Source organism: Rhincodon typus, chromosome 28 (genome assembly GCF_021869965.1).
Source record: "Rhincodon typus isolate 14 chromosome 28, sRhiTyp1.1, whole genome shotgun sequence".
Classification (NCBI taxonomy): Eukaryota; Metazoa; Chordata; class Chondrichthyes; order Orectolobiformes; family Rhincodontidae; genus Rhincodon; species Rhincodon typus.
In genome coordinates this window covers 36,863,845-36,876,555 of record NC_063359.1, presented here as the reverse complement: position 1 = coordinate 36,876,555, position 12,711 = coordinate 36,863,845, and the positions used below count along the sequence as shown (strand labels likewise).

The 12,711-nt window shown below is 42.4% G+C and overlaps 1 protein-coding gene across 13 annotated transcripts in view; it reads left to right on the top strand.

The window, feature by feature from the left end:
* The window catches only part of usp20 (ubiquitin specific peptidase 20), a 146,857-nt gene that overhangs the window by 33,949 nt on the left and 100,197 nt on the right, over positions 1-12,711 (top strand). The gene's annotated exons all lie outside the window — the stretch shown is intronic.

Sequence of the window (12,711 nt, the reverse complement as noted above, 5' to 3'; positions counted from 1 at the left end):
GAAGAAGGGTCTAGGCCCGAAACGTCAGCCTTCCTGCTCCTCTGATGCTGCTTGGCCTGCTGTGTTCATCCAGCTCTACACCTTGTTATCTCAGATTCTCCAGCATCTGCAGTTCCTACTATCTCTGAGCATTTGTCAGTCACATTTGCTTGAAAACTGTTGAAAGCTTAATGTTTTTCAGTTCTGATGAAAGAGGATTGGCGTGAAACGTCAACTCTGTTTATGCCTCTGCCGCTGCTAAGTATTTCCCAAATGTTCAATTTTACTACCATGTAAGATTAAATGGTTTGATGGGCAATGGGAAAAGGATGGGGAGTGGTGAGTCACTCTTCATTGAGAATAAGGACAGTACAACTTTAAGCATCCTGGAACCCAGCAAACCTGAGGAAACCAGAAGGATTAAAATTCTGATAGATCAGTGACAGGATGGGATTAAAAAAATTTTGGCTCAGTGAAAATCTCACTTCATTAGACACTCCTTGCTTTCACTGAAGGTAAACAACACACTGGATGTGATCCTTTACCTCAATCATTCGTTTTCCTTGCTCATCGTTCACTCAGGCTACCTGAGTGTTTATTTTAACCACAACAGCTGTGTGTAAACAGTGACAGGCTTCCAAGTTTTAATGGACTTTTGTTTAGTCTGTGTCCATGAAAAATGAGGAAAAATTCAGTTGCAATTTTCTTATCCTGCCTTTGTGCTCTTGGGACTTTATTCTAAACAATTAGAATGGGTTTGCACCCAGAATTGGCTGATCCTGTTAATATGGTTATGTTAATAGCTCACGCTTGGAACGTACAAAGGATTGGAATGTAATAAGCAAATCCAGAGAGAATTTTATGATGCACTTTCCTTTAAAGGGATACTGGCATGAGATGAAAGTTGCAGTTCATCCAACTATTCTTTTTAATGAATTATGGGATCTGAAGCAGTTTAATGTGATTAATTACTCGAAACTTCAGCACCAAAATCAGCATGGAATCAATGAGTTGGTACCTGAACTATAACATTAAGGAACTCAATCGAACATACAAACAAGGAACAAGATTAGGCCACTCGACCCTTCAAGTCTGCTTTTCCATTCAGTAAGATCATGGCTGATTGGATTTTAGTCTCAACTCTACATTCCTTCATGTCCTCCAATAATCTTTCATCCCTTAAGCTGGCTATGTCAACATTTATTGCCCATCCAATAATTGCCCAGAGGGTTGAGAGTCAATCATGTTGTTATGGACCTGGAGCCACATGTAGGTGAGACCAGGTAAGGATGGCATTTTCCTTTCCTAATGGGTTTTAGTGAACCAGATGGTTCGTGGTCATCATTAGATTTTTTTCTTCCCCCAGTGACTTCAAATTTCACCATTTGCCATGATGGGGTTCAAACCCAAGTTCCCAGAATATTACTGGATCTACTAGATTAATAGTCCAATGATAATGTCACCTCCCCTCAGCAACTGCTGACTCTGCCTTAAAAGTATTTAAAGATTCCACATCAACTGCCTTTTGAAGAAGGGAATTCCAAAGACTTATAACAATCTGAGAGGAAAAAATGTTTCAACATCCCTGTTTTAAATAGGCACCTCCTTCTTTTTAAGTTATGACCCCTGGTTCTAGATTGTCCTACAAGAGGTAATTGTTCAGGGATTAACTTTCTTAATGTAAGTCAAACTGTCATTTGTTTTGATGCACTAAATTAGGGCTTTTCAATCTTTGTGTTTCCTTTCCCGTGTTATTAAAAAATGTCCATTAGTCTTCTATGAGGGTTTTTCACTCCTGTACAAAATTTGTTATAAATTTAACAAGTGCAGTCCTTATGATCTTGGGAAGGGTCGTTATAGCAGTAATGTCATTGGACTGGGAATCCAGATCCCTAGGCTAATACTTTGGGAACATCAGTTTGACAAATGGTGTAATTTAAAAATTCATAATATCAGGAATTAAAAACTGGTCTAATAGTGCCCATGTAACCATTGTCAATTGTTGTAAAAACCTATCTCATTTGCTAATCCCCTTTAGGGAAGGAAATCTGCTGTCCTTACCAGTCTGGCCTACACATGAATCCAGATCCACAGCAAAGTGGTTGACTGTTAACTGTCCTCAGTGCAATTAGGAATGTCCCAGTCAGCAATACCCACATCCTATGAATGAATTTTTTTTAAAAACATCACAGCACGACACATGTCTTTTTACTTTAATATTCCCTGGTGGTCTTCTGACACAGTGGGTAGTGGCCCTGCCTCTCGGCCAGAAGTTCTGGGTTCACGTTCTACTCCAGGACTTGACAGTGAGTGAAGGTGCATTCCTAACGAGGCAAAATGGGTTGGGTATCAGCCCGTAAGTCCTCCCAATACACACACCAATAAAAGGTGGTAAGAGCCAGAGAGATCCCTGGTCAGATTCTAGGTTCAAATATGCATTTAAAAAAAAAATTCTGCATTATCTTGCTAAGTCCAACCCTGGACCAAGAAATGCGTGATCACTGATGCTGCATTATAAATAAAACAAGATATAACACCAACCAGATCAGGAGTCAATAGGAAGGGTGAAAAGGAGGAAGGTGATAGCTTATTGGTATTATCACTAGGCACTTAATCTGGAGGCCCAGGTTCAACTCCTACTGTGGTAGGCTAATGATAGCCATGAAACTGTTGTCAATTGTCAAGGGAAAAATCTATCTGGTTCACTAGTATCCTTTGGAGATGGAAACGACCATCCTTACTTGATCTGGCCTAAGTGTGACTGAACTACAATGTGGTTGACTCTTAATTGCCCTGTGGCAATTAGGGATGGATGCCTGGCCAGCAATGGCCCCATCCCATATGTTAAAAAAAGGTAATCAAGGTTTTAAGAAATGTCTTAAGTAAGGAAAATTGAGATTTTGGAGGAAATTCCAGATCTTGGCAACTGAACGTATGACTACTGATGGTGGAGTAATTAAAATGGTGGGTGCGTCATATCTCAGAACTGGAATGCACCACCAGATGATGAGTTTAGCAGTCAGGACCTGGTTACAATCTTGGAAGGAATTCGACAACCTGACTGGAGCAGTTAAAGTAAGACAGCTGCTATCTTACTCTGCGCTCACATTTACTTCTCTCCCGTGTTTCCTTTGCTCTCCTACAATCACAGCTGCACACTTCATTCCACACCGTACATCGGTTTGTGTATCTGGCAGGATCAGTGGTTCTTTTAAAAAGACCAACTTACTCTCCTTCCTTCCCCCGGGCACTGACCAAATTCAGAAACCCCACCATTAAATGCAATAAAGGGTCTTCAGTTCATAAGCTAAGGCAGAGCTGTTTGGAATGTATTTGGCTCTATAAATCTTTCCTGTAATTGTAGAGCGAAAATATTTCCTGTGGTGACCAACATTTTCATGCATTGAATGACTGATTGCTCACCAGGTATTTTCAAAACGGTCTCTATTAAAATGTTTCCTGTTTCACTAAGTCTGGTTGCCAGCACTTCATTAGATCCCTGTAATTAAAATGCCTGTGACCACACTCAATCATGTTCCATCATAGTTGGGCAAAACCTAAAGCATAAGATCAGCAAGCAGCAGAATGGATAACTTGATTGAAAAAACACACTTTCACCAATTATTTAGTGATGACTGAAGACATTGTCTCTGATTCCCATTGACAAACTCTGTTCCCTAGCTACTTTCTCTCATATTTTGAGAATAAATCTGACTCTTAGCAAACTTGGAGTCATGTTTGTGTACAGGGTTAGCTTTCTACCACAAATACACGCCATTGCTATGAATAATTCGACTTTCCGTAACATTGCCCAACTCCATTTCTACGGCAAATAAAAACCAAAAGAACTGCGGGTGCTGTAAATCAGAAACAAAAACAGAAAATGCTGGAAAAGCTCAGCAGGTCTGGCAGGATCTGTGGACAGAAAGGGTCACTCCACCCAAAACGTTAACTCTGATTTTTCTCCACAGGTGCTGCCAGACCTGCTGGGCTTTTCTGACAATTTCTGTTTCTGTTTCCATTATTACGTTGCTCATTTGCTACTGAAAGCCTCATTCAAGACATTATCACCTCAAGAGTCAACAGTTCCTACGCACTCCTGGGTTATCTCTCATGGTGTACCTTTGGTGGACTTCAGATCATTCAAATCTTTAATGCCCGGGTTAAGAACCGTGTATGACAATAAACTTTACTTATTTTGTGTGGTAAGGAAGGGAGGAGATGACTGGCCATTTTTAGAGTTTCATTTGTGAGATTGGGGCTGTAGTACCTAAGTGTATGGAAATCTGCTCTGTTTACATGCACTTTATTAACTTATAGCCTTGACTTGAAGAGGTAAGGTCAGTGCATTGTTTAAAAACTGTAGAAAAATAACACTGTAGTTGTCTGGCGACAGCAGTCAATTAAAGTGCACAAGATTCCCAGGGGGCTTGACACAGGAAATGGTGGAGAATCTAGGGCCAGAGGGAAAAATCTCAGAATAATGGTTTGTCCCTTTGAGTTAGAAATGAGGAGGAAATTTTTTCTCAGAAGTGGAGAATCTGTGAAAATCTTTACTATGCCAGGGACCCGGGTTCGATTCCAACCTCGGGCGACTGTCTCTATGGAGTTTGCACATTGTCCCCATGTCTGCGTGGGTTTCCTCCGGGTGCCCCAGTTTCCTCCCACAGTCCAAAAATGTGCAGGGTAGGTGGATTGGCCATGCTAAATTGCTCATAGTGCTCAGGAATGTTTAGGTTAGGTGGGTTAGACATGGGGAAATCAGCAGTAAGGGAATGGGTCTGGGTGGGATCCTCTTCAGAAGGGCGGTGTGGACTTGGGCCGAATGGCCTGTTTCCACACTGTAGGGATTCTATGGTTCTAGAGGGATATTGCGGCTGAGTGGATAAATATATTCAAAGTTGAGATAAACAGATTTTTATTCAATGTGGGAGTCAAAGGTTATACGGAAAAGACAGGAAAGTAGAGTTCAGGGTAATCAGATCTGCTATGATCGCACCACTGTCAGAGCAGACGTAGTGGGCTCAATGGCCTACTTCTGCTCTAATGTCTTCTGGTTTTATAGAATGTAAAGGACAGAAACTGTCACTGACTTGTTAGTCACTGGTCAGTTCAACCCTCTGTCCAACCTACTCCATCTAATGCCATCAGCTTAACCCTCTCATTATTTCTGCTGAATGTTTAAAATCTGTCTATGATATTCACCCTAATTGAACCTTATAGTGGAAAGTTCCGCATCCTCACAAATCCAGGTAAGGAGGTTTCTTTTGAATTAATGCTGGGATTTATTCATTAGAACGTAAGAAATGGGAGCAGAATTAGACCATTCGGCCCCTCAACTTGTTTTGTCCACTGAATACGATATTGGCTGATCTCCTACTTCAACTTCATGGTCGCGTCCACTTCCTATGTCTCTTGATTCCAAGAAAAAGCCAATGATTTTAATTTGTTCATGGAGTGCGGGCTTAAATGACCAGGTCAGCATGTATTGTATGAGATCTAGAGAGCAGGCAATCTGCATGCGTAGATTACCACCCCGGTAGCGAATACTTGTAATTTTGATTCTTCATTCTTGACGTATAGGGATCACTAACAAGGCAAACATTGCTTGTCCAGCCCTGCTACCCTTGAGAACTTGAATTAAGACTTCTATTTCAACTGCTGCTGTCATAGTGGTGAACCGTTGTAAGGTAGGGTATTCCAGAATTTTGACATGGTTACAATGAAGAAGGAAAGAAAACACAGCTTGCATTTATATAGTGCCTTTCACAATTTACAGGAAATCCCAAAGCATTTTAAAACCAAAGAGTACTTTGGAAGTGCAGTCATTGTCATAATGTCAGAAACACAGCAGCCAATTTGCGCATAGAAAGCTCCTTCCAACAGTTTGCGATATTTGTTGTGGAATAAATATTGGTTGGTATACAGAGGAGATGCACCCCTGCTGTTTTTTGAAAGGAATAATGATTTTGAGAGATCGCAGTTTGAGGATAAGGGGTAGCAGATTTTAAACAGGGATGAGGAGAAATTATTTCTCTCAAAAGGTCATGAATCTGTGGAATTCTTTGCCCCAGAGTGTGGTAGATGCTGGGACATTAAATAAATTTAAGGAGGAGATAGATTTTTAATTAGTAACGGGTTGAAGGGTTATGGAGAGCAGATAGGAAAGTGGAGTTGAGATCAGCCCTGATTGTATCAAGGGGCTGAATGGCCTACTCCTCCTGCTCGGTCTCATGTTGATCTGAGAGGACAGACAAGAACCTCAGTGCAAGATCTCATTCTGAACGGGCTACACCCAACAGTGAAGCACTCCCTCAGTACTGCATTGGAGTGTTAATCTTGATTTACCAACATATGAATGAGGAGCAGAAATAGGCAATTTGGCACCTCAAACCTGCACACCATGCAATAAGATCATGGTTGGTCTGCAGTGTTTTGAATTCCAAAACTCCATCTACCTTCAATAGCTTTTTTATTCCCTTGACTAGCAAGAATCTATTTGCATCCACCTTAAAAATACTCAATGACCCCCGTTTCCTGAGGCAGAGAGCTCCCAAGCTGCATTACCCTTTGAGAGAAAACAAATTCTGTTCATTCCTGCCTGACGAGGGCAACTCCTAGTTTTAAGATAGTTCTGCACTCACTCACCCTTTCCACAAACCCCCTTGTCCAGACATTAGACCTGGAGTGGGACTTGAAGCCCCAGCCAGAGAGAGAGGGGTATTTCCTAATGCACCAAATCTGGCATGAAACAGCTCATGTATGTCCAAGTAAAAACCGAAAGAACTGCGGATGCTGTAAATCAGGGACAAAAACAAAGTTGCTGGAAAAGGACAGCAGGTCTGGCAGCATCTATGAAGGGAAAAAACAGAGTTAACATTTCGGGTCCGGTGACCCTTCCTCAGACCCTGCTGGATACCACACATTGGGAGGAATATATTGGCCTTGGAAGGGTATATATTGTATAAAGATACCTCGATTTCAGATGTTAAGTTATGAGGAAGACAGGTTGATGAAGAAGGGGTTTGGCACACTTGCCCTTGTAGCTCAGACCATTGAGTATAGGAGTTGGGACGTCATGTTGAAGTTGTACAGTACGTTGATGCCACTTTTGTGGTACTGCGTACAGTTCTGGTCACCCTGCCATAGGAAGTATTATTAAATTGGAGAGGGTTCAGAAAAGATTTACCAGGATGTTGTTGGGACTTTTTTCCCTCGAGTGTAGGAGGTTGAGGGGTTACCTTATAGAAGCTCATAAAATCATGATGGGTATAGGTAGGGTGAATAGCAAAGGTCTTTTCCCTAGGTTAGGGGAGTTCAAAACTAGAGGGCATATTTTTAAGGTGAGAGGAGAAAGATTTAAAAGGGACCTGAGGGCCAACTTTTTTTACACAAAGAGTGGTTCATATGTGGAATGAACTACCAGAGGAAGTGGTAGATGCAGGCACAGTTACAACATTTAAAAGATATTTAGACAGGGACATGAATTGGAAAGGTTTAAAAGGATGTGGGCCAAACAGAGGCCAAGCGAGACTAGTTTAGTTTGGAAAACATTTTAGGCATGGACAAGTTGGACTGAAAGGTCTGTTTCCATGCCATATGATTCTATGACTCTCTGACTCTATGACAGATTACACAAATTAGGCCTGTTGAGTCTAGAATTTAGAAGGTCAGTGTGTGGTCTGATTGAAATCTTCAAGATATTAACAGGAAAAGAGGGTAGACAAAGATAAATTACTTTCACTCGTTGAAGATTGTAGAGCTAGGGGACATAGTCTAAAAATTAGGGCCAGACCATTCAGGAGAGATGTCAGGAAGCACTTATACACAGAACTCTCTTCCACAAACAGCAGTGGATGCTGGATCAGTTGCTAGTTTTAAATCTGAGATAGGTAAACATTTGTTAAGCAAATGTATTAAGGCGGCTATATGGAGTTAGGGCACAAATCAAGATTTCATTGAATGGTGGAACAGACATGAGGAGCTGAATAGCTTACTCCTGTGCCTAATAATTATCCCCTTTAAAAAGCTAGCTCATTTTGCGAAAGGATTTTTTTTAAAAGATAGCTCCGACACCATAGAAGGTGCTGAAGAAATGCCAGTCTTTACCGTATGAACAAATGAGGAGCAGATGTAGGCCACTCAGCCCATTGAGCTTGCTCCATTGTTCAATAACATCATGGCTGATCTGGTTACTCTACATTCCCACTTAGCCCAGATAATCATGCACCAAACATTCCTTGCCGCCAACATTGCTTATCATGATTCTATCTACTCTGCCTTAACAAAATTTGAAGACTCTGCATTTCCAACATCCTTTAAGGAAGAGAGTTCAAAAGGCTCACAACCCTCTGAGGAAAAAGAAATCTGCTCTTCTCTGCCTTAAATGAGAAATCACTTATTTTGAGCCAGTGACCCTGGTTCCAGATTCCCCCACAGTCTGAAACATCCTTTCTGTGTCCATTCTGTCAAAACTACATGGGATCTTGTATTTTTCAACCAAGTTGCCTCTTACTCTTCTGAGCTCCAGTAGATAAAGCCTAGCTGACATTTCCTTACAAGTCAACCTGACCATTCCAGTAAGTTAAAGTCACCCCATATGCTTACCAGACCTGAGACAACTGGGGCTGGTTTAACCTGAGGATCACCACACTACAGGCAAGGGAAGAAGTTGGTAAGACCTTTATGGTAACATTTGGGAATTAAACCCCTGTTGTTGGTACCTCTTTCCAATGCAAGCCAGCCCACACAGATAACTGAGCTAACCAATCTGTATTTTTCTGAACTGCTTCCACGCATTTACATCCTTTCTTAAATAAGTTGACCAATACTACACACAGTATTGCAGATGCCCTGTTTAGCTAAATCTGAAATTAAAACAGAAAATCCTGGAGAAACTCAGCAGGTCTAGCACCATCTGTGGAAGGAGAAACAAATTAACATTTGGAGTCCAAAGACTCTTACTCTGAACGGGGAAGTTGTGGGCGGGGGGAGGAGGCGGGGTAGAAAATTATGTTTTTTTGCTGTTGATGGAGGGTGGAGGTGGGGAGTGAGCGGAACAGATGGTGAAAGTATCCAGAACAAAAGACGAAGGGAATGCTAATGGTGGTAAAGGAGAGATTGAGGTGTAAAATAGGTGTTAATTATAAATTTGAATAGGGGAAATTAAATCGATCCTGCTGAAAAGAAAGCCAACAAGACGCAAACAGGTAGAAGGTGAGGTAACTTCACAGGGGCCGGTAACCCATCACCAAGTCCCCTTTTATTTACATATGGAGAGTCCTTGACACTGATCCAGCTCCCTCAGAACCAGTTCTCAGAGTGAACAGTTTTGTTGACACTCCTGTTTATATCTGTCAGCCAGGACTCCCTGATTGGATCAGATTAACAGCCTCAATCAGGGAGCTCATATTCTGTGAGGTCCACCTGGCTGACCTCATTACAATCACAACAGGGTAATCAAAATGGAGGAAAATGATCATGGTCTGAAGATGCTGAGCTCAACATTGAGTCCTGAATACCATTGTGTGCCTAATTGGAAAATGAGGTGTTGTTCCTCCAAGATAACACAGTGTAGAGCTGGAGGAACACAGCAAGCCAGGCAGCATCAGAGGAGCAGGAAAGTAATCCTTTTTTCTGAAGAAGGATCCCAACCTGAAACATCAACTTTCTTGCTCCTCTGATGCTGCCTGCCTGCTGTGTTCCTCCAGCTCTGCACTGTGTTATCTCTGACTCCAGCATCTGCGGTTCTTACTATCTTTGTTGTTCCTCCAACTTGCAATAAGCTTCGCTGGGATACTGCATCAGGCCTAGAATGGAAATGTTAGCTTGGGGACAAGACCTTGTGTTGAAATGGTCAGCAACTGGAAGGTCAGAGTCATTCCTACAGACAGAGCAGAGGTATTCTGCAAAGCAGTCACCCAGTCTGTGTTTAGTAATGTAACAGAGACCACATTGTGAACAACGAATACAGGAGAGTAGATCGAAAGAAGTGCAAGTGAAACACTGCTTCGCTTGGAAGGTGTGTTTGGTGTCTTGGACAGTGAGGAGGGAGGATGTTAAGGGGTAGACGTTACTTCCTCAGCAAATGCATGTGAGGGTGCCGAGGGTAGGTGTGAAAGTGTTAGAAGTGATGGAGGAGTGGATCATGGTGTCATGAAGGGCACGTTCCCTGCGGAATGCTGATCATGGAGATGATGGGGAGATGGACTGGGTGGTGACGTCCTGCTGGATATGGTTTACATGGTACGGGATGATTCTTTGAATGCGGAGAGTGGTGGAATGGAAAGTGAGGACAAGGGGAAAGCTATCATTGTTCTGGGCAGGAAGGAGTGAGGGCAGAAGTGTGGAAAATGGCTTGGATATGGTTGAGGACTCTGTCCATCTTTGTGGGGGGGGGTCTGATCCTTGTTCAAGGAACTACTTTTTAATTCCCCTCGTAATAACAATACCACTTGATTAGCTTTCCCACTCACTTGCTGTACCTGCATACTGAGCTATTGCAATTTATGTATTAGGACACCCCGGCTCCTAACCAATCATATTGTAGGCACGCAGTTTTAAAGAATTTTTTGATTTGCAATCCTGCTAACAAATGACTTCCGCTCCCATTGTTCCTAATGTGGTGTGATTAAGCAAATTATAAATTTGGGTCATTTTCTTATGACATCTGAGGGTTCTCCAAGTATTTAGTGTTTCATTCTAGTAGGGGAAGCTTGGCACAGAACATTAGGTGCTGCATGTCACAGGAAACAGGTTTTGTATTTATTTTTGTTCCTTTTGTGTTTTGGAGGCAATTAGAAGGCATAGAAATCCAAGGTTATATCAAGGGCTAGCAAACTTGTTTGTTCCTTTTGAATGCACTACACAACGATACTAAATTGGGCAACAAAATACTCCCAGTTCCAATTGGTTGAAATTCCTAAGAATGATAGAAATTGTACACCAGGAATTTATTCCCCTTGTGCTCCTTAAATTGATCACTCTGCTTGAAGAATTGTCTCTTAAAATTTTCCTACATTTCAGCCGTGGAAAGTAATTCAGTAGATACAATGGGCAGAAAGGTGGTGCTGTTGACCAGTAACCCAGAGGCGAGGCTAATTAATGCCCTGGGGTTTTGTGTTCAAATGCCAGCTGGTGCAATTTGAATTCCATTAATAAAATTTGGAATTAGAAGTTGGTCTTAGTAGTGAACATGAAACAGTCATCAATTGTCATAAAAGCCATCTGATTCACTGAAGAAAAAGTTGTCATAGTCCTATTGGACCCTAGAGCTGCTCTCTCATTACAGATAGAGACATGGTTGGTAGTGGTTTAACCTGAGGGTCACCACACCTCAGGCAAGGGGAAGGGTTGAGATAGAGTGTCCTTCATGGTGAATTCAGTTTAGGGATCGAACCCACGTTGTTAGCGTCGCTCTGCATCACAAACCAGCCATCCAACCTACCATAAGCATGCTGACCCCCTGCTCTGGTTCACTAATACCCTTTAGGGAGGGGATTCTGCCGTCTTTACCTGATCTGACCTACATGTGGCTCCAGACATACAGCCATGTGGTTGACTCTTGATTAGCAAGCTGGGCAATTCAGGATGCTTGCCAGTCATTTCCACATTCCAAGAAAGTTTGAGACAAATAAGTGATTTGATACATCCCAGGATTATGATAAATGGTGAATAAACTAAAAGCCTCTCTGCCTTTCCTTTCACAGCAGGTAAATCCAACCGAAATGCAGTGAATCAGTATCAGCTCCATCACCTTTGACCTCATTAACAAGCTTGAACTTGACAGCTGAAGTGTTGTCAGTGTTTCTCTGGCTGAGCACAGTGTGATTGTAAGCAGGCTTCTGTGTAAATAACTGCAGAATTCACACTGCGACCAGTGACTCAAGCACACCATGAGCATTTGCTTGAATGCTGCAAGATTCACACCGTTGCAGATGCCAAATCTTTAATGTCAGGCTCGGCACTAATGAATCGAGAAAACCACTCTGGGAGACTCTGGGTTTACCACACTGATTGCCTTGGATATATGAAGATTGAATCTAGAACTAAGCCATTTAAAAATGATGGGTGTCCCATTTAAGATGGTGGCAGTGGTTAGCACTGTTGCCTCACAATGCCAGGGACCCAGATTCAATTCCAGCCTTGAACAACGTGGAGTTTGCACATTCTCCCTGTGTCGTTGTGGTTTCCTCTGGTTTGCTCCGGTTTCCTCCCACAGTCCAAAGATGTGCAGATTAGGCGATTGACCATGGGAAGTGCAGAGTTATAGGGATGGGGGCAGGGGTATGGGCAGGATGCTGTTCGGAGGGCTAGTGCGGACTCAATGGACTGAATGGCCTGCACTCTGGGCTATTAGGGACGGGCCATAAATGCTGGCCTAGGAAGTGATGCCCACATTCAATTAATGAATTAAAAAAAAAGCAGTTGAGGCCAAAATATTTAAATGGTTTCAAGAAGGAGTTTGATACAATTCTTGTGGCTAAATGGATCAAAGGATATGGGGGAGAAAGCATGAGCAGGGGACTGAGTTGGATGATCGGTCATGATCATATTGAATGGTGGAGCAGGCTGAAAGGGTTGAATGGCCTATTCCTGTTCCTGAGATAGTAAGAACTGCAGATGCTGGAGAATCTGAGATAACAAGGTGTAGAGCTGGATGAACACAGCAGGCCAAGCAGCATCAGAGGAGCAGGAAGGCTGACGTTTCGGGCCTAGACCCTTCTTCAGAAA